Source organism: Tympanuchus pallidicinctus, unplaced genomic scaffold (genome assembly GCF_026119805.1).
Source record: "Tympanuchus pallidicinctus isolate F22 unplaced genomic scaffold, pur_lepc_1.0 scaffold12, whole genome shotgun sequence".
Taxonomy (NCBI): Eukaryota; Metazoa; Chordata; class Aves; order Galliformes; family Phasianidae; genus Tympanuchus; species Tympanuchus pallidicinctus.
Genome location: NW_026294637.1, coordinates 8,321,522 through 8,344,875, shown reverse-complemented (window position 1 = coordinate 8,344,875; position 23,354 = coordinate 8,321,522). Strand labels below are relative to the sequence as shown.

The following is a 23,354-nucleotide window of genomic DNA, read 5'->3' as shown; positions in this document are numbered from 1 at the left end:
ATGTGCAGACTAATAAGCAGATTCATAGTTAAGCCATTATTATGGCTGTTATAGGAAGAGGTATGCTGTGGAACTGAGCATTCACAGAAAACATGGTTGGTCCCTGAGTCTTATTTGGCCATGGTTTACGATTTTACCCACTTCAATGTTTTTTTTCATTATTTAATTAAAAAAAATAAAATCTTTATTAGCCGTTTCTGATTTAATTCTGATCAGATGGATTCAGATCATAATGGTTTCTTTATTCTTAACTCAAGGAATAAACAAGGTGGGACACATTCATTATTTATTTTTCATGACTGTTTACTTCTGTGTTTAAAAAACACATGGGGAGATGTAATTGCAAAACCACAGCTTTTGCACAGAGAGCTAAATTTAGAGCAATTGGAATGACTTCTAATGATGTATTCTTTTATTGCCTTTCCTCAAAGAGAAACTATGTGTCTTAAATTTTTAAATAATGATATAGGATGTAATGCTTTCTGTTCTTACAGTATTCAAATAATCGCTTTTAAAGGATCAGATGCATAAAGTTCCTTTTATCTTTATGTCCTTATTTTAAACAAGTTGAAATGCTAATTGGAAAAAAAAAAAAAAAAAAAGAGAATTTTGTGGATTTTTTGAGACTGTCAGATGGCGCTTTGCCTTTTCCTTATGTCGAATTTCATTTTCAGTTCTTCCCTCTTTGCTGTTTTTGAAAATAGAAATTGTAACTAACATTTCCTCCCTTCTTTAGACCAGCTTGATCAAAGTCAACACTCAGAGCTCCATACTACACAGCTTTCCTGTTTAGAAATTCTCCAAAACATCTTGGTGTTGATTTTGTCTGGCAGAAATTGTTTTAGCAATGCTTTCTCACAATGAAGGCAGCTGCCAGAGCTCCTACCAAGGTATCATAGGCAAGGGAAGAACATTTATGGAAGCGCTGGACTTTGAAGGTTGACTCTGGTGAGTAGTAACCATCACAATAATTATTTGTTTTTCTTTGTCAAATTGGTTAACAGCAACTTGAGATTACACAACTGTGAGTTTAATGTCTAGTCAGACTACCCAGAATGGTTAGAACTTTAAATCACTTGCATAAATCCTTTTGGTGTATATCATGAAAGCATAGCCTGTAGCTGTCAAATTACATATGCACTGTGAGTATAGCCTATTTAAGTTCAGGACATAGCATCATGTATTCCAATTCAATTTATTTTTATATCTCATCTTTCACACAGAGGGTCTGAAAATGCTCAATAGCGAGAGACAGAATAATGAGATAATGCTTTACAGAACTGTGTAAAGTGACTTGCATGTAGATAGCAAGCAAGGCAGAGGTTGGGTTTGAGTGAGAGAAGACAGAACTGCGAATTAAAAGCAGTAGTAGTATAAATACATGGCAGTTCTGATCTGAAGAGCATATGGAAAAGGTTTGTATTAATGTTAGCTTGTTTTTAAAGTCAGCAGTAGAAGAATAAAGCTTTCTATATTTACTGTGGTGTTTGTGATAAATAATATTTTGAATTACAGGAATTTGTATTATCAGGATTGAACAGCATGCTTCTAAATTTGTTACATGAGGAATAATATGAGGATGGAAGGGTAAAAACAGTATGATAGCCTCTGCCCGATGACAAACTTAGAGTTCCTGCTGAGGAACTTTGAAGAGAGAGCATGATTAAACTGTATGAATGAAGAAAATTATGAGAAAGGAAGCTTTTAAGGTTCGTTTTAGAGAAAATTAATCCTGGTCTGAACAATAGTCATAGTGACAACATGGAAATATGCACTGGCACAGGCTGTGTAGATAAGCAGATGCCTCATCCCTGGAGGTGCTCAAGGTTGGTTGGATGTGACCCTGTGCAGCCTGAGCTGGTGGGTGACAACCAGCCCATGGCAGGGGGTTTGGGACTGGGTGATCCCTTCCAAGCTAAGCCATTCTATGATTCTTTGAAATAGTCATAAGCCTTCTGGCAGGGAAGTGAGGAGAAAAATCAGTATATGTGTGTTAAGATGACTAGATATCCTGGAGACGGTGTTTACTCTCAGATTGTTTCGCTTTCATGCAGGACATGGTACTTTCTCCTTTTCTTTCAAAGTGCAGTATCTAGCACTGCAAAAACAAAACAAGAGTTTCCTTACATGGGATTTAATGGATTTTAGTAAGTCTGAGCCTGATGAACAGTAGTCAAGAAGTAGAACTGAGTTCTTAATATGAAGTTGTTAGCAGCAGAATCTGGAAGAATATTCTACCTTTGAAATACTCTAAGAAAAGTCAATGTACTTCAGCATCACATTCCTGATCTACCTTAGCTGAATTCACAAAACCTCTACTGTAGACCAAACCTAAGTTGAGGACTGCAATACGTTTACATTAATTGCATGAAATTGATGGGCCAATCTGAAACAAGCATAGATTAGGGTGAAAAAATGTAGAGTTGAAAGCACAGAGCCTTAAGAAGGCTCTGTGAAGATACAAAGCCAGAATATAGAAAAAAAGCTTCAAATGCAGTTTGCTCTTGAGGACAGCATCAAAGGCAGATAGTTGGAAAGGTTTGGGAAGGACAGACTAAACAATCACTGCTGCCTTAGAAGAGAGAATAATCCAAGCTCTCTTTTTTTTATTTTTATACTAGACAAGTGACTCAAGGTGAGGGGAACAACATTTGGAAAAAGGATATTGCTTCCATTGATGTTTAGGAGTAGTCAATGAGAAATGAAGTGGTGATTGGGCACTTAAAGGCATTTTAAGGTTGCGAGGAAAAAAAGCTAGTGAAGGAAATAGTGAGAGAAGTTAGGGATGGAGAAAATTGAGCAGGGTGGTATAATGGAGAAGATATTTAAAAGACTCATTGCTTCCTACTGTAACCTGAGTAATTATGCTATGATTGTAATTATATTAATTTAATCACATCTCTACTTTGTTGTTTTAGGCACAGTTATGTTAATTCTAAAAGAAAATCTGAAGTTCTCTCACCCAAATCAACAGCATTTTTAGAAATAAACCAAGATGTCTGATGAGATGCAATCAATCTGTTGTGAGCAATGAGCAAAAAAATCTCTCTGATGGAAGGAGGGAAGCCCTGTAAAGCAATTACCAGATAGTTGGTTGGTCTTTGCTGACCTCTGCTCAGCTCTGAAAAGATTTGTCTTTAGAAGGTAACCTCACTCTGGTTTGATGAGATGTGTAACATCTGCATATAGTTTTCTGTAAAATTTTGATATGCACTTTAATGTGTAGTATAGAATGCTATAAGTCTGAATTACAGAAGTTGTTTTACTCCTAAAGTGCCTTTATATAAATGAACTGACAGGAAATCTTAGATCATTGTTTTGTTTTGTTTTGTTTTTTTTCCAGGGATGAATTTGTCACAGTACTACAATATAACTGGTTTTTAAGCATTGTTAATATATTACCTAGTAATAAAAAAAAGTCAAACTGTTTAACATCATTATACTAGAAAAACATAACGACCCTTAAGATAAATCCTGACATAAATTATAATTGCTTACACAGACCTCCCAGCAGTCCACTAGATGAAGTTTGTTACTTGAAGTTTTATAGCTATGCTGCTTGAGATCGACTGTTCTTTTACATATAGTACTGAGCTGTGATGCAAATTTTCACTGTAACGGGGCATAAATAAGCATTGTCTTCTGCTTTTTCATTGTTGTACATGCTGCAGAAGTAGAAAATGTGTTTGAAATGCTATCCTCTCAGATTAACTGGGCAAACTTGCATTATATGTCAGGTTGGATATTAGGAAAATCTCTGACAGAGCGGTGATGCAGTGGCACAGCTGCCCAGGGAGCTGATGGGTTCACTGTCCCCAGAGGTGCTGTGGAGAACTGTGGAGATGTGGCACTGAGGAACGTGGCCAGTGGACATGGTGTGGGTGGATTGATGGTTGGGCTAGATGATCTTAGAGGTCTTTTTCCTATGAATCTATTCTGAGAGAGGTTTTATATCTAAAAGATTTCATCACCTTCAAATGACTTTAAATAGTTGATCTTAGATGAATACACGTGCTTTCTGCTCTACAGGGTAGTTAATAAAATATGAACTTAGCACATAGACTAATATTGATTTCTCTGGGAAAGGCTGGGTTGATATTAGCTAATGATGTTTCATGTGGACAGCAAATGACTTAAAAGACCTCCTCAGCTTTTTGGTATTCATACTGTACTGTTAGCACATTCTGCAAATATGTCTGTATATTCTTTATACAACCTAAAGGATCTCCACCTCAAACATCAGAAAATTGGTCAGATTTTTTCTTTGTGTCTCTTTGAAATACTTTGTCAGTTTTTTGTAGTATAGGTAGTTGGTTAGAGCAAGTGGTGATACAGCATCTGGTGGTTAAGTAAGAATGCCCTCCAATATAACTCAAAGTAAAAAAGTCTTGAGTTTCTTGTCATTCAGAAAAAAAGTTCAAGAATGTCTTTCCTGTCTTCTGGGGAAAGCAAAACCTTGGCTTTCTGTTCCCTTGCATTGTTAGTCCAAGATCCAAGCTGCATTCCCATAGTAATGTGGAAGGCATCATTTATCTTACTTGGGGAACCTTGTAGTCTTGCAGTGAGCCTTAGCCAATATTAGGGTAAAGCAATCACATAAAAGAAATGATTTTACCAGACAATAATGAAAGCCAAGCAGGGTTAGCAGGAAGTGTGAGAAATCGGGGATTTGCTCCATGGTGTGTGGAATAGGGATAGCTGTAGTTAAGACTGGGATAAATGTTGGCACTGGAGTCTGCTTTGCAAACTAGATCTGTAAAACATGGAAAAGATTTTTCAAAACACAAAAAGAAGCAAACCATAATTCTAGGCCTTCACACTTAGGAGGTGTGTTGTGGTTTGGTTTACTTTTTGTGACTGGGAGACCACGGTGGACATAAATAAGTAAGGAATTGATGTTGCATTTGCCCCAGAAAATTATTCTGAATATTCTAGTAATAACTTCATCTAATTATTCACCACACTTGCATTTGGTGCGTATTTATTGCACTGTGCATTGAATGGAAGTGTTGTAGAGTTTCTCTTGCCCTAACACAGATATAGCAGAGCCTCCAGATAATACACATACCAGAGCTTTGCTGATCTTGATTATTTCCTCCAAGTGGAATGAAGTAAACGTTATATTTTTAAGCTACTTTTCTGTAAAGACTCAAGACTTAAATGACTGTCCTTTAAATTTGTTGCACACAAAGATTAAGGAGGTATTAACTCCTAAGGAAAAGCTGTGACAAAATTCTCTTCTCAGTTCTTTCTAGATGAAAGAGTCAGTGAAGCTTTGAAAGTGGTTGCATACTCTGGGAGATGTGTGATAGTACTGTCCTGGTTTGAACAACCTGAACTGCAGATGTCACTCGCCCTGGGAACTCAACCCTTTTGTTGTTTGCAGCGTTGGGCTGCACAAACTACACAATTCCTTACCCAATAGAAGTGTCAGGAGGAAATGTGGGCTGTGATGATCAAAACCAAAACTTAGCGTAGATATTCTAGGAAATACTCCTTGGGATCTTTGACCTTGTGCAATTAAAGGTCTCCCTTCAGTACCTACTTCATCATTTAATGTCTCTGGTGCCAATAACAGGCTGGTGCTTTGGTACAGTACCAACTTCAAGGGAAGAGTGCCATCTACTGAACTACCAATTCTCTATTTCGTGACATATATATCTGCCAGTTTTTCACCCAAAATACTGACCAAATCCTGTCTTCTGTAAGACATGTGCAATATCAAGGCTTTGACATGACATATCCAAATTTAATGTTCACAGTGTGGATGCGATTACTGTGCTGTGGCACTTGGAAACATAATCCTTTCCTCTTTTGTGGACATTTGAACATGGATTTTAACACAAGAATTATAAAAGACTGCAATAAAACTGAAGTTAGTAACAATCCACATAATGTTAGTATTATCTGACCCTGATTTGAACTCTCCACTGCTATAAAAGCTAAAATATACTGCTAATGATTTCTTAGGAAATATGCTAATAATTAATGCATTATTTCGGTCTTAGTCTCATAAAAATTAGAAATGTCTTTAAAAAGAATTAAAACAAAGCTTTTCATGCTTCCTTCCCAGATACTAAAATGCGTTTTGTCAAAGTCTCTCATGCAAAAAAAATTCAATTATCCTTCCACAAATATGGGTGGAATAATGTATATATTTATCACATAAATTCTTTATTCCAACATGACTTCAATTGCCGATCTTTCTATGTTTCTTCCTACTAAATCTTCCTTTTGGCAAAGCAAAGGGAAAAAATCCATCTTGGGAAATGAACATGCACGTGTCCAAAGAAAAATGGGACAACTTCAGTTTTGCAGAAAAACTGAACCTCAGAGAATGACTGTTTTGGAAGAATATTGGATAAAACTTCAAACTCTTTGTTCAAGGTTGGTAATTTATATTTCTGTGGATTATTTGGATTACAGGATGAGTATGGCAACAGTGTGAAACTGGCCCAAATATCTCCAGAATATAAAGCCTGGTGTTTTAATGCCTCTGCTAGAAAATGAGGTACTGCAATACCAATTAAAATAGGAGCAATGAGACTATCTGATGGGATTAAGTGCTCTGAAAATTCTTTAGAAGTGTTTCCTCATATTTGCATCATAGTCCCTCTGTGATCTTTTACAAGGAAACTTCTGCATCCGAAAACTCAAGGTCTTTCCTTTAGGCAGTTGCTTGGACCATCATTAAGATTAAGATTAAGATCATACACAGTTCTGGTCACATTAGCAAAACGGGAAATAAAATAATGTGCGTGAGTGGAGGTGAAGGCAGAACAAGCAGGATTAAAGCAACAATTGCAGAAACAGCAGATCTACATTTTGTTCCTTAATGGTTGAGTTTTAACAGTTGTACACTCCTTTTTATTGTAAGGTGTATTTTCTGAAGTTCTTCCAGCATGCAATTGCTATATCTGAAGCAGAGGTACAAGCTGTACCAAGTGGCAGGTGGTTCTAGATATTCCCCACACTGGGAAAAGCAGGTTATAACTGAGCCATCACAGAACCTACCCGTATTTCGTCTTATTTCTTCACTCACCTAAAAGAATTAGCTCATAGATCCACATCTGTTCTTCCCTTGTAATTAGAGCTGCTGCTGTAGATCTGTACATTGAGGAAGGCCCAGACTGTAACACAGTACTCAGTGTTCTCCCTCAACTCTGTGGTCCTGGGTAACTTGGGATGCAACTTTGCACTGAGCTCCATTGTAGCTTAACTGCAATGGCACTGCTTAAGGCATACTGAACTCATTAATCTGCTGTTGGAAAAAAAGAGCGACGTAACCATTCTTATTTTGTGATGAAGCAGAGAAATTGATGTAAACAAGCTGTTGTAATGCATTTTTTAAATGCCTTTGCCCTCCTTCATAGTTTCCTTCCTTGGGTTCTCGTCAGTTGTGTTCTCCTGTGCATAAAAGTTGACAGGTTTCAAAGAACACTTGAATATCTGGGTCTGATGGAGAAGGTCACTTTTCCTGGCATATGTTGGCTTCAGATATGCCAAATGTTGGCCATCTTCCATGAATTTGAGAAAAAGTGAAGGCATCCAAAAACTTGTAACCACGGTACAATTAGAGTGGCTCCGTGCCTTCGTGGCTGATTCACAGTTACTGAGAGGCTCTTTTTACTGTAAAGAAAATTAATGAGTCTCAACTGTGTCACTTGCTAGGTGAAGTTCCCTGGTTAAGCTCTTATACCCAAACAACCATGTGTAGAGGATGTTACATTCACAGAAGAATTTCAGCAATTATGGGGGCAATTCTTATGCATCCTTATATTTATTTCCATGTAGCTTTTTGTCTAAATCTTTTCTGATTGTCATAAACGGGTAGCTTTCTGGAACTCCTTTACAGGTCATGACTCTTAACTGCATGTAAGAACAAACATGTTTGTTGTTTGTTTGTTTTTTTGTTTGTTTGTTTGTTTGGTTGGTTTTTTTTTTTTGCAGCAAATTGTTGCTGAGTATAGATGGTGCAGAGCATTGAGTTACATGTATTTTCTTTATTTCTTTGCAGAAAAATGAAGTGACAGGTGCTTAGCCTCATTTTTCATGCTAGCTTTGCCATGCCATTTTCACCAATAATGAAGGCAGCTGCCAGAGCTTGAGGAAATCAGGCGAAAAATTCATCTGGCAGGTAGACCCAGTCACTTTAAGAAAAGTAATCTTATGTTAGCAGATGGTAATTAAAAGGCAGAAGAAATAAAATTTTGTCTCTGTTTTCTGCACTGTTACATCAATTAAATCTGTAACAGAAACACAAGCAGAAAATATAATTTATTTTCATGTGGCAGTGTGATTCTATGCAAATATAATGATTTGTTTTACAAAGACAATTTTTTTTTTTTAAACTAAGCAGAATAACTGATTGTTTCCAGAGTGTGTGTGTGCAGTAATTCTTCTGTTTCCAGTATGCTTAATGCAATAGGAAGCACCTTCTCTTTCTGTTTTCTATTCATTGTTAAACTTCAAACTGGGGTTCCACTGAGTGCATGCTTTTACTTTTAGTAACAGCAATCTTAATTCTGAGAGTTCAGTAAATCTAGATGTGGACAGCTAATTGAGCTCAAGCCTTAGCATTGGTACATCCTGTTAAAAAAGAATATCCAGAAATCATGAGATGGAACCTGGTAAGAATTGTTACGATTGAGCAGGAAAATAGTGTTAAGACTTAAGAGATTCCTAAGGCTTTTTGGTTGTTCCTGTGGCTTAAAGATATCCAGTTATGAGGATGGAGTCTCATCATTCCTCATATGTTACTTTTTATGGCTGCTAGGATCATGAACATCATGTGCAAATCAGTTGAAGTGTGAAATAATTAAAGCTCATTATGGCAGTGTTGAAACAGAAATGCTACTGTAGCTATGTCACCGTTTCCATAGCTAGCTGTGATTTGCAGGGATTCTATGACTCATGCATAAAAATTCACCCAATTTTAAAACAATTCACCCAATTCTGAGCATTATGGCACAGTCAGACTTTGAATGATATTTTTACTAAATGCAATTAGTATTTTTTAGAGACACAGAGTTATTTAACTAAAAATTGATTTAGTTACTGGGCATTTATTTTGTACTTCTGCAACTCCATGATATTTGCATTACCTTTCTTGCATGGAGTTTGCATTAAAGATGACAAACGATAATTAAGATACGTTGCTTAAAAATGCAATTTCTTGTTCTTCTGTCCTACTGACTGATTACTGATGCCTTTAAATTTCCAATGGAAATTTTATCACCATATCTCCTATTGTATAGCTAGTATAACAAACAACATTTTTGAAAATAGTTTTTCAAAGTGCTCAGTCAAGTAGCAATGCAATAGTCCTTAGAGCTGCAGCAATCAAGTTGATGACTTGAGGTCCTCCAGTTAACTCTGTGTTGTTACATCCCTACTCGTGTAATTATATAAAAATAGAGGATCATATAATGATGAAGGGTTTAGAAGTTCTTGTGAGTAAGAATGAGTGTTAGTTTTGAATTGGAGTTTGCATTTATCTCACATTCACCTGTGGGATATCTCCAGACTTTTGCATTCAAGAAAATGCATCATATTTCACTGAGGGAATCTTGAAGTGAGATGTTATGTGAAAATAAAAATGAGGAAGGATAAAAAGGCATCTAGCATGCTGGACATCAATCATACCTCTCTGACCCAGAGCAGATTGTTATGAGCAGCATCACCAGTCAGGAAAAGTGGATGGAAACCAAACTTGGGATCTTGGATGCTGACCAGACAGGATGATGAAGTGAACTTAAACTTCTCCAGGGCTCAGGTAGTATCTACATCAGGTAACAAATCACTTGGTACATCACTGAAATAGCTGAGTTCTGGGCAAGCAGAAAGCTTGCATGATAGTGTTGAGTTGATGGCTGGACCAGATGATCTTACTGTTCTTTCCAACCTTAATGATTCTGTGATCCTAAAGCAGAGTGGTGGAATCTGACCCTGATGGGGGCCTGGTGACTGGGCAGCAGCCATTTGCTGAGCCAGTGGCTGGGGATATCCTCTGCAACTCTCAGCACCTTCTACTTGCTCTTGCCACCATGTTGGCCAACAGTATTTCTCTTATCTCAAGATTGATTCTCCTGGTGGTGTTTCTAGATGTGTGTCCAGAGAAACCAGAAATTCATCTTAGTGACCTAAGCCTGGCCTTTGCTGAAAGGCTGCAGCATTTAACACGTCCTCCCAGTTCCAAGTTCTAGCTTTGTGGTTTTTGTCACTTATGTCTTGCCACGTTATAGAGTCACTGGGATAAATGAATGAAGGAATTAATAAGGTAAAAGTACAAGCAAGAAAAACATTTTTTGCCTCCTGTTTGTTAAATGCTTGATAGTATTTCTCCTTTTTCCAACAACCACATCGTTGTGCTTTGGCAGCAATAGAGGTTCTACAACATTATAAAGCTTTTTGCTTTCTCAGGATAACACCATTTAACTCTACGTTGTTCAGCCACAGGTTTTCGATCTGGTAGCTGTGTTTGTACTCAGCTTTGCTGCATGCAGCGATTCTGTAGCAGACTATGAATTCCTGGGGCACCTGGGGGAGAGGGAGGGTGCCCATTATTGCCCAAGAAGCCAATGCTGCTGCTTTTGAAATTTTGTGTCCTCTGAGAAGGGATCTTTTTATATATCCAGAAGGATAAAAGCCTTTCAGCAAAGGCCTTCCTAAAAATGAATGCTGTATTTCTCCTGCTGGGACTTTGTGTTGAAGAAGGAATCAGATCCTTCATTTGGTTTCTCCTCTCAGTCAAAAAATCAATGGGAGTAGTATAAAGTCAAGATTTGGAAAATGTACAAAGCAAAAGTGATGTGCTTATGCTGGGTTTTCTTTAAAATGCTTGAAGGCAATGTGACCTTAAACTGTAAGGGTCCCAAATAGGGCACTTCAAGACCCAGCAGTCTTGAAATACTGACCAGCAGTTCTTGAAGAGTTGGGATTGGGTGTATAACATCTTTCACAGAAAGTGCTGCTAATAAAGATAAATCTTGGCTCCAGTATTTATGCCCTGTCCCTTATGAATCCTTTAAATAGTTTCCTACTCCATTTTCAGAATTAAAGGCAAACAGTGGGAATGGTTTGGAAAATTGCAGGGCTGTTGGGGCTGGGAAAGGCTTTACAGGTTGAGTCATAGGGGTTAAGCAAGCTATTAAAGAGGAAGGAAAAATGGGAGAATATTCAAAGAGTTTTGATTTAGTTTGACATTTCCTTTTATCAAGCTTGCTTTCAGTCAGTTCATGCAGCAGTAGTAATTTCTCAGCACAATGTCAGGTACATAAAGAAATGTGACAGCCTTCCATGCTCACCTAGGCCGCCTACTAGAAATTATCATTCATTATAATTATCATTGTAGCCAACCAAGTCCAAGTCTGTTCCCACTCCAGTGGTACAGAAATGGCAAAAATCCCAGTCACATCAAAAATGTAGACTCAGGCTTGAAGATTATTAGAGAAATCCAGAGGTGATTGGTGACAGTGGTTTCATTATTGTACCTAAGATATATGGTCTGTTTTTTAATGTAGAGTGTTAAATGAGGAGCTCCTGTAAGATAGTAACTAATATGAGAAAAATAGTTTAATGTAACGTGACTTTAGGGTTTTGATCTAACATGTTACCAAATGCATCCACTCAATCAGTAAAACAGCTTTACTTGGACAGCATCCTGCTCCAATGGATAAACTTCAGTAATTACCCTGCCTTCACAATTAAAAAAAATAATAATAATAATCCAATCTAGACTCCTGATTTGCTCAAGCAGATGAGAAACAGATAAGATGGAGTTTCAGCGCCTGTGACATGTTGTTATTGCTTGGCAACATCCAAATGCAGAGTATTTTAAAATCAAATCTATAAGTCTGTGCACTACTTTGAAGGGATGTGTCAACAAAATGCTGTCAGCTCCTTGCCTCCTGACAAGCTGTACAGATTTCATACCACTCTGAACTGTATCTTGCCCATCAAAGCAGCAGATGTCCTTTTTGGCAATGTTGGTAGTGCAACTAGGCTGTTTCATAGCTTTTCTATAAAATCAGGAAAATCTGATTGTAACAGAGGCCTGAGGTCTTGATGTAGAAGAGAAGAACAAGAAAAGTTTCTTTCTATGAAACATGGAGTCATTGAGGTTTGGAAAAAGCCTGTAAGTCCAACTGTCAATGGAATCTGGCAGTGAGAGGAAGCCCTACAGACTTCATTCTTTGCTTGTTTGGTTTCAAATAGGACTAGGATGTCCTCAATGACAAAAATGGGCATCAGGAAGCTGCCTCTCAGCCCTAGAGAGGGACTGCATTGAAATAGCACCTATTTTCAGTTCTGAGAAAATCCTGTTTCAAGGTACTCCTGGCTGCTGTTATCTCCACATCTTGTGAATTGCCTTGGCTGGGGAAATCCAGCTGTTTCTAGTTTGCACAGGAAAGGAGCATAATACACAGATTCAGCAGGCTTAATATTTTACCTCTCAACGTAATTGTTAAACTGAAGCATCTTGTCACGAGTTGAAAGATGGTAGAGTGTCTTTCTCCATTAACTCTGTAGATTTACTTGTGCACAAATGTCTTCTGTACATTCACGTACCGCATTTATTCAGTGCCTTCTTGGGCCCATAAGCTGCTTTTATTCCCTGAGGGCGGCATGCATGTGCTTCTCAAATAACACAAAACTGAAGGCTATTGTATAGAGGCTCGTGGAAAGGAAGGCTGATCTTTAACCTATGCGTTCCCAAGTTATGTAGCAAAATATGGACTGAAATACTTGAACGGTTACACTTTTAAGCATATTTACTTAACATTCATGCACTTTGACTCTATCTTTTGTTTGTAAATTAAATTTGATTTCCCTGTGTTCTACAATAGCTCTCAGTTTTATTTTTCCTGGCAGAAAATCTCTTTCCGTCTGTCCTTCAGTTAGTCAAAGGTAGGATTCTCTCCCTGAGAGAGAGATTAGTTTGTCTCATTGGAATTTTGTGCTGCAGGATGACAGTCTTCCCTGGCACACAGTAAGCTCACCACAATCCGCAGTATACATGAAATCATAATCAAAGACAGATGCCTTTCCCTGTTATAAATAATCACTGCTGCTTGCATAGACCAGAAAAAATCCTTGTTTAGACTGCTCTCACTTTCTTTCTTGGAGCTCTGTATTTCCCTTGGCCTTCCCTTTTTTCATCTTTTCTGTCTCTAATTCTAGATATTTGCCTAAGGAAATAAAAGGAATGGGGAAAGTAGATCTTGGCACTCTCTTAATTCTCAGAGGATTACCCTATGGAGTGAAATTAAATACACATGACATATAAAAGGGAATGGCCTTTTAATTTATAGCAAAAATCCCAGTTCACAATAAATCCGTTCTTTCCTGTTTGTTCGTGTGTATGATGAGAACATGTCCTATGCTTCTGAGATGCTGTTATAAAAGCTTTGTTCTGTGTAGGATTAACTCTTCTGAATTGGTGAATGGTTTTATGTAAATATCAAATGGCAATTGTGGATATGCTTTTAAATTGGTTATCAAATTTACTTGCATTTCAGCAAAGTTCAGTGTCATCTATTTTAACAGCTTCTTATAAATTACAAATTGTCCTCGGGTAGTTGTGAGATATCTGAGATGTCAGGGCTCCAGCAGGAAAGCCTCTTGGATGGTATTTTCAGATGAGTTGTGGAAAAATTCTGCTTGCAGTAGATGCTATTAAGAACTTTTAACCTTGGTGAGTGCACCAGACACTGCTGAGCTTTTCAGCTGCAACCGAGATGCATCTTGTTTAGATTGTCAGCACTAAACAATGTGCAAAGGTTTGGCTGCAGTGTTTTGCACTCTATGCTTCCAAATTCTTGTGTTTGTTTTTTTTTTCTTTCAAATATGTATAATATCTCAAGGCAGGGACTGTGAAGAGAGCATTACATGATTGACTGGTTACTGCTACACTACCACCATTGAGCTCTAATCCTTTAAATTTCCAAGCACTATGGGGTCAAGTTGTTGCTGTGCTCTATGCTCTTACAGGGATCTGTCATTAAGAAACAAGATCATTTTGTGCTGCAAGGAGACTGAGTCAATGTGCTGGAGGTATCACTTTTACTCCATTAGATTATACTGCTGTAGAAATATGCTTGCGAAGTGCGTTGCAGTCTGTTCCTGGTAAGACTGAAATTGGTGGCACAGCAAATCGTGATTATTTTTTTTTTTTTACACCATTCATCAGCAAAACTTTCTAATGAGGAAAGTAATTTAAAAAATATCTGGCTAAGATGGACCATTATGGTGGAACAGCGGGATTTTGTTTTTAAATCCTTTTAGATTGCCATATAAAATCACCACTGTCAATGGTCTGATAAAATGGTCCCCCTCCACAAGAACCAGCACTTTCTCCTCAGTAGTTGGTCTTCCTTGTGATAATGTGAGGGTTAAGAAATAGTTTTTTCCTTTAAAGCATGTGGACCAACTGCACTATTGACCACTAAAACTCTTGGTTTTCTCTGCCTTGTAAAAAAGAAATTGCTGTGATGCCTTCCCTATTAGTATTTATAGTTTTCTCCTTTACCTACTGTCTTCTTCCTCTACCCAAGACCATAAATATACATTATGGGACAAAGGACAGTCTGATCAGTTTGCCCTTGAAACATACAGACTCAAGTTGGTTGACATTAGTTACGTTAATCATCTTATAGACTCCAGGATTCCTAGCAGAAGCCTCATCTGATTCAAGTAATTAATCCATGCATCTGATAAACACCCAGTCCTGGAATTAAGGTGACTTATACCTGTTGTCACTAAAAAAAAATGGTGGCAGATACTTTCAAGTCAGCTAAACTGGCTTTTACATCTTGGTGCTTGGCAAACTGGGTTTGTCTATCTTAATTTTACTCTGTGTTATGGGAATTGTTTGAGAGTATAATGATATGAAAGTTGAGGAAATGAAATCCCTCAGCTCCAGTTTCATCTTGGTAAGATTCATTTTTTTTTCTTCCATAGTGAAAAGGATCTGGCTATGTTCAGCCACTTACATTTTCTTGTTGTTGAATTTGCAGATGGTTGGTCTTGTAGGAAAGGCACAAATCTGCTCGCAGATTCTGCTTCACGGCATGTTCAACTTTGACACCGCTCTCTGATGAAATGGGGCTAGCAGAGAAAATCTTATGCAAGCTACATGCTCAAACATCACCAAAATTCTTGCTCTATCTGAAATGCAGCAGAATCTTTTGATATCTTTGTGTTAGAAAGCAGCTTGTTTCCTCATAGCTGATCCTCCCTGTTTTGGATCAAGTCATGGCAGAAACATCACGCTGAAGAATTGTCCAGTACATATTTACACTCATAATCTGTTGGACAAGCAAGGCTCATATCACTAGTGCTATGTGCCCTGTGTTGACTTTCCAGTTCAACTGAGTGTGGCTTTAACCTTATGTCTACACTTATAAAACCAAATCATTAACTATTCTCCATTCTCTAGAAGAGAATGTCTCTTCTGCCAAAACTGGGCAATATCTTTTGTGCATCTTCTGTGATGCAGTCTGTGCATAAATAAGTCTGTTGCTGCTAAAACTATCCATCAGACTGACTTTTGAGAACATAAGTATAAGCAGTTGCTTTTTAGTTAGTAATGGTATGGTTGACCTAATGCACTACATTTGCAATCCTTGTGAATGATGTCACTTGAAAGTAAGTTTCTCTAATTCCACCTTTCCTTCAGTTAATATAGGATAATTGTAAACTGAAACCCAAACAACGGTGATTTCATCCTGTAACACAACCAGGAGGCCTGGCCTAACATTGCTCATCAAGTAGCCAGCTGGTCTGTATAGGAACTGTAAGTGAAGAAAATCATTCACCATTTGTGCGTAGGAATGCAATAAGGACACTGTAAATAAAAACTCATTGCAAAAATAACCAGTTATAAGGCATCTGAACATTCCATTCTCAAGCATGAGTTTTTAACCTTTAGTTAAGTGCTGTATACATCACAGCTAGGATGTCTAGAACTGTGTAAACCTACGTAAGGACGTGCACAAGTCTACATCACAAAGTCTGTTTGAAGAAAGATGTTTTGGAGGCAAGCAAGAGTCAGTGGATCAAAGCAAGATGGGTGGTTGACAATGTGGAGGAGACCTGCAGCTCTATTTTCTGAGGTTGTATGTTATGTATGGACGCAGGTGTGGATAAGTGGGAATGGCCAGGAGCAGGGACAGAGGCAGGCAGAGCAGATTGATGAGGAACAAAGATGAAAGGCAGAAGCAAAGTGACTCAAAGCTAGCTTACTTGGAGAATTCACTCTGTCTAGCACATTGAATTTCAGGTCATCTCTGTCTTACTTTCTGAAAGCCCTGAATGGAGAGACAGCCACTTCAGGTATTACCAACGCCTTCCTTAGTTGTTCCTTCTCTTGGCAGTTTTCTGTGGAGCTGCCAGGAAAGCAAAATCCTCTCCTTTTAATCTTCGAAAGCATTATCAGTAATTTAAGAGGCTGGGATTAGTTTTGTTAATAAATGCATACAGGGGAACTCCTCTGGGGCTTTCTAATTTTCTGACTATTTTCTTTAATAGATGATGCGTTTCTGCCCTCATTCTGTGATACAGTTGGGATTTGTCTGGTCCTTTTTCTTCTTGTGGAAGAGTGGGGGGAAGAAAAATAACCCAGTCAGTCTGCTTCTGAAAGATCTCTTTTCAAGACTTTGGCTGCAGCAATTTTGTGCTTTCCAAGGGCATTACTAAGATATTCAGCACATCCCCCAAGGTACTGTGGTCAGTGCTATTGGGTTCCTCCAGGGAATAGCAGCAGGGATTGTAGCTCAGTCAGATTAACGTGGGCTAAGATCACCATCCCTTGGGCTAGCTGGCTGGTATGCCTTGGAGAAAGGAGCAAGGCTGTCTAGGTAAACAAAAATCCCTGAGTGATAGTGAGCTGACATTCACACACATTAAGAATCCTTATTTCAAATTGCTTAAGGCTGTGTGAGCATGTGTCTCAACATATCTTTGTCCAATCTCAGCCAGCGTCTTGCAAAGTGAGCTAACACTTGAGCAGGTCTGGAATTTCCACCTGGGGAGGAAGACGCTGCACACAGCCAATCAGGCAGCACGTCGGCCTCTGTCAAAACCAGGCAAATGGGTTCAGGCTGAGCAGTGATTTTGTGCTGGCTGCAGTTGCTGGTTGTTCTGAACCTATTCATAAAGTACAGTTAAAACAATACGCTTTTTCAAGAGCTTGAAACAATTAGGTGCATGGATCTAAAATAATGCACTTCCATAGTAGCTACGTGTCGCTTGCTTTGACTGTACTCCATCTGTGCAAACATTATAACTGAAATAATTTGATGAGTAGTGGAAGAGAAATCAGTTATTTCATTAATTATTTGGTTGCACAGATGGACCTGTAATCCCTGCCCAGATGCAGTTAGACGTTTTTATACAAGCAGCAAAGTAGGTCTTTAGATATCCAGTTACAGGCCTCTACAATAAAGTTGTTATTGTCAAGACCCCATTTTGAAGATCTTTTTTTCTTTTTCCCCCCTTTCTTCTCCTCTAATGTCTCAGCTTTTTCCTTCTCAGTTCAGTAACAGAATCCCTTCAGCAGAGACCTTGTGCATCGCTTTGATAAAAGCATTTGGAAAGATCAAAGAAAGAGAGTGACTCAGCTGGTGGCCTTTCCCTTCAGAGCAGTGGGTTTAGGCCATCTCTATACTACAGATATTGTTGGATAGAGCAACGGCAAGACAGTTTTGATTCAGTCTCTGTTGGGCAGATCTGTGCTAGAAGAAGCCTTGGGAGCAGATGCAGTTTTTCTGGGTCTGCTGCATGTGCAGGAGCCTTCGACACTTGTACTGTGGTGGCATCCACCTGCCTGCAGTGCTGTTGCTAACAAAATCTCCACATGTACTCAGAAATTGTTGCCAAAATAACTGTTGCACAGGAGGCAAAGCAACTGGGCCAGGAACTAATATAGGTCTATTGGCAAAAACTTTGGAGAAAAAATATGCTAAAATACTGCTTTGGTGTTGGACTATCTTCTGTTTTAGCAATTAGTTCAGCCTCTGTTGGCACACAGACTCATGCTGATGCAAGTTGGTTGTTGTTTTTTTTTTCTTCCAGCTGGAATAAGTTTATGGTCTATAGCTTAATTGTATCTCATTTGATGGAAGAACTGGATGGAAAAGCAAGACATTAGTGTCTTCCAGTTAATTGGGATTTTAGATAATAGAACATTGATTCCATGCTAACTTTCATGTTTATTACTGACTTCACTGCTGTGAAATCAGGTAAGTGCTCTTTAGGCACGGGGTTTGTTGGTTTCAATAAGAGCACTTACCTTCAATAGTATGTGTCTATGAATGCTATTACCTAATACCCATGTCTCTCTGAATGAATATGGAGTTTATTCCCTTCCTAACCAGTCCTGGACTTTTTTGGCTTTTATTTATGAGGTTTTTGCTTATGTTGACAATGTTTGTAGATTTTACAGAGCTTCCTGTAAAGGATGTTTTTATTATGAAGCCTTTTTGAGAGCAGGAAAATGGAGGCTTTTTCGTTTCCCACTGTTGCGTTCTTAAATCAGAATAAGCAGAAAGTTGGACTTATAAATCACACAAGTGGATCTACAATAACAAAGGAGTTGTAGTTTCCACCATAAAGCATATAGTCTGGCAAGATGTGCAGCAGGTAACTCTTACAATGTGAAAAATGTAGACAACCGGAATTAACTGCGACCAAATGTAGCCTGGAACCAAAGCTGTAATTTATAATATGGTCAAGAATGCATTGCAGGCTCCTCAATCGATAAGCTAACGAGAAAAAGCTCTGCTATTAATTACAAATCAACTGGGTCAATATCCTGTAAGTGAAAGATATGAAATTGCTAACATTCGGGTTAAACCTTTTTTTGCCAAGTGTATTTATAAAACTTGTATAGAATATGATATTCATTTCAAAAAAAAAAAAAAAAAACAAAGCTCCTTTCACTGTTCAAAGGCAGCTCCTTGTATGCTGATTTCCTTTTGCTCTGAATAGTCAGCAGAACTGACTCTTTCACCACATTTTCATTTGTGCATAAAAGAACTGAAGGCAACTTTTACCTTCAATTTGAGACCTTGCAATGAAGCAAAAGAGCAATAGATGGGACTCTCGGGGTGATGCTACCCATGAGTTAATTGTCAAAACATCTGAAATACCGAGAGTTTGTGACCAAATGATTCTCTTAGTAGATGGCAGGACTTGAAATTTTCTAATCAGTGATGCTGGCATTTTAATATCTTGTCACATTTATAGAAAGAGTCCCAAAAATGGCAGCTGGGGAGTGAGCAGGCAAGCTAATGCTTATATTTGAAAGTAGTTTGTCATCTGCATGGTTCTCCAACTTCAAACAACTCTGTGCTTTTATAAATTGCAAAAATGGAAGTGCTACTTATCCGGAATCCTTTTCATCTGGCAGTGATGATTTTTTTCATATCCGTGTTATAACACTTCTGTTTTTCATTAAAAAGACAAAAGACAATCATTTCCAAGGAGGAAATAATATTATTAAACATGTGAATCTCTCATTTTCTCTAAGATAAACTTATTTATGACCTCACTACGTAATTTTGCTCTTTTTTTTTTAATATGTGCAATGAAAATCTGAGGGTTGTATTGAAATTATGTACAACAGTAACAAGAGTTTAACTGAATGGTAACTCTCCTTGAACTATAAAGCATTCAATGGTATTTGGGTAATTCCAACAAAATGTTGCTGGCCTAACCAGGTTGTGTGGAGTTGCTTGGTTACATTAAAAATGTCCTAGTTCTGATCATTGTTGCAAAGAGAAGCAATTTTTTCAATGCACAAACAAGGAAAGCAAACCCTGCCCACACAGTGTTCCTGGTTTCACCATGGAAATTCAAACCATAATAGCCATGGGAGTTTTTGAGATGTGAACGGCTTTTGGTGAACAGTGTCCCTTTGTTTTCTTCATCTCCTGGGGTAGACTGAGTCTGTGCTTTTCAAGTCAGTAAAGGAAAATATCAAAGTCTGGAGAGAGAATCTGGGAAGGGTTGTGGAAAGCAGTGAGCACCAAACTGCCAGAAGAGGGACTTTTCTCTCCCAGGGGCAGGTATCTGGAGCAAGCTTTAGCAGGGGGTACAGGAGTAAGGGTGTTCATTAACTTTGTAGACTTTTGTATTTTGATGCTTGAATTCTCTTTGTTGCTGATTTATTTTTATTATTATTGTTTGCTCTGGTAAAAAGGCCCTGGTGCCCATTTTTTATTGTTAAAATAGTAATAAATCCAAGTCTTTTCATTTATATTAGAATACTAGTGCTCATCAAGCTGACTGCTTCAAATAAATGTTTTTTCTAGCACTTTAGTTGATCACTGAGATCAGGGTTAAAATACCAGAATGTTTGATACAAAAATATTCCGAGCCTTGAGTCTTTTCTTACGTTTTGGGAAGCATGCATAATGAAAAACGTAGCAATGTTACAAAGTGTTGCATGGCTTTAGAAAGAAAATGTGTATGGCTAACAGCTTACATCATCTGAAATGGCAATGATGATGCTTAGATTACTATTATCAGCTTTAATTGCAGCTCTATGCTTTTTTCGTCTCAGCTCAGTGCAATTAAGTTTCACACCTGAAGTCAAGCATTTCATGCAAATGTTTGAAGAACAATGACTTGTATTACTTGATTGGTTTCCTGCCTTTTTTGTAGTACGTGCAAGCCTTAATGTTTAGAATATCTTCCTTTTTTCCCCTTATTTCCAGATTGTCATGGTTAAGAAAGAGTGACCCCATCTACCCCAGTCCCAATGAGGACAGCAGTAAAGGAAGGAAGTCTTGGCTGTCCTGTGGGTTTCATTAGATTTTCATGAAGCCTCTTCAGTCTGGTCTGTGGTTTTCTTTTCAAGTAGCACATTGCTATGTTAGGCTAGCTCTGATGAGGCTAGGAGAGTTAAATCACCACCAAACTTTCAAGGCTTTAGACAGGAAGCATAGTCTAACTCCCCATGAATAATGTACTTGGCACAAAAATTCCAGTTTGGTTACAGTTTGCTTGGAGCAAATATGGAATCTGTTTCCAGTCCTTTTTATTTTTTTTTTTTCAGCCTCCACCAACAAAATCTTTTTTGGTAGAGTATATAATAAAATGTAGATACTATAGTGTATTATATACTATAGCCATTAGTTAAAAGGTAGAAAATAAGAGAACCCTAATGAAGGTTCATGAATCCATTGAAGAAAACCTTTTTTTGCCATGGGAAATGTGTGATGTTGCTTGCAAGTTATCCCAGTGCCAAGAATTTCCTGGGTCATTTAACTTCTTCAGTATATATTATATGCAGCCATGAAGTTTTCCTGCCATTTATTTTTCTCATTTGGGCAATTCCATGCCTCCAGAATTTTAGTGTTTTTGTCTTGGTTGTTTCATCTACCTGAAGACAGAACTCTGATATTAGTTGCTATTTTTCACCTGCAGTGACAGTGAGAAACATTAGTTGCCTTTTACTTGCCCCCTCTGAAAGATGGATTTATTGCATATTGTATTTTTAAATAATATTTCCTAAAACAAACAAACAAACAAAAAAACGATCAAGAATAAATCAATGACATATTCACTTTTAATGCAATACTGAAAGACATTATTGCTAATTATTCAATTATTTTCTTAGGGTGAGACTGCAAACAGTCTTTAACAACTTTAACAGTCGTTACATGAGGAGTCCACTGGCATTGATCTTATGGTGTGTGGCGGAAGAAGACAGTTCCAGTATCATCACCTTCATAAAGAGTTTGTAAGGGATGCATCACAGATGAGTTGAGGGAGAAGGGAGTTGGAGATACTGCCTTGAAATATGGAGGTAGAAGTTATTTCTTGTCATACGGTATGTACTGGTATTTCAAGACTTGCTTAGCAGACTCTGTAAAGCCAGTGGTCCTAGAACAATATTTGAGAGTGAACTGCAATAGCAATATAAGCAGTAATACAAAAGTCTTTACTCTGATTTTATAGGCTCTATATATTTTATTGTTTTCAGGACTGTGTCATATTGTAAGGCCTTTAATAGCTGAACAGATGACAAAATAGAAAAACAGAGCAACATCATTGGCATGATTGTCTTCCAGTGTACAGACATGTATTTGCATCTAAATTTCAAAGGAAATACAGCAGCATCTTCTTTTAAAAGAAATTATATTAAAAGATAATATCCGTAGTTTATATGGCCCCTCTTCTGTTGCCCATTCATCATTTCCAGCGAGGGTGATGACTTTTATGTTGGCAGATGACATTAAGCAACAAGTAATGCTCTGGACAGCAACCCTCCAATAAAAGGGGAAGGCATGCAGTGGGAAGTGTGACGCGTGCTGCTGCTTATATCCACTGGGCTTAGTTAAAGTAAGCAACTAGATAAGATTTCTTGCTTTGATTTCCAAGTCTGTTGTTACTTTGTTCCATCACCTTGGTCAATTCTGTTCTGTTTACCTAGCTGTAAAATGTGTTCCATAATATTTATTTGATCTGCTGTGATTAAATCTTCTGTTATTAGTTTAGGTCCCCTCTGTTCTAGTTATTGTGTACATCTATAAATAAGCAAAGTATCTGCTCCAGAAAAGGTACTGCCTTCATAAATAACGAAGGTGGAGGCACCGAGAAATTCTAGGATGTGTTATGGGAAGTTGGGCAGCTGGGAGCACAGCTAAATAACATGGTCTTTTTTGCAGGAAGGTCAGGAAGTGTTAGGTGTTGCCTAGTAGTTCATGAATAAGTATTTTACCCACTCTTTTTTATGAAAAGGATAACTTCCTTCTTCAATCTGTCAATTAACAATCTTTCAAAAGGACTTTTGGAAATTCCTGAGAACTTCCAAAAGCTATCAAATGAGCCCACTTAAATCATACATGGTTTTTATGGGATCTGTATGAAGAAAAGCATATAAAATAAATTTCAGATAGGAGGAGGATTTAAAAAAAGACATTTATTGAAATACTTTTTTTTTTTTTTTTTTTTTTTTTTACTCTTTAAAGCAAGAGGCAATGTGTTACAAATTATAAAATGAACTAACATTTGCACTTCCTGGAACCGGCTTTAGCAGCCATGTAGATTTATTTAAATACTGTATCAGGAGTCAGATACTATTTCTGATTCAGCTTTAAAGTTAAAAATACAGATGTTCATGACTTGTACTCCAGACAACCCATAACAAAGCTCAGCATTGTTGTTCAGTTCTTAGCAGGGAGCAGTGTAACGATGTACAACCTGTGTTGCTTGAAACCAACTTAAAAATCTATAAAACCAACTATAAAAACCTACGCTGTGTAATGAACCCTCCACAACTCTGTTGTGTTTTGGTGTTGTTTTTGTTGTTGGTTTTGGGTTTTGTTTTTTTGTTGTTTTTTTGT

General features: G+C 37.8%; 1 protein-coding gene across 1 annotated transcript in view; it reads left to right on the top strand.

Annotated features, from left to right (window-relative positions):
• Positions 1 to 672: 672 nt before the first annotated feature.
• The window catches only part of TMC3 (transmembrane channel like 3), a 74,518-nt gene continuing 51,836 nt past the window's right edge, over positions 673 to 23,354 (top strand). Inside the window, exons 1-3 of the mRNA XM_052671642.1 lie at positions 673 to 948; positions 2,919 to 3,144; positions 6,244 to 6,387. The gene's annotated coding sequence lies outside the window, so the exon portion shown is untranslated. The remainder of the gene's footprint in view (positions 949 to 2,918; positions 3,145 to 6,243; positions 6,388 to 23,354) is intronic.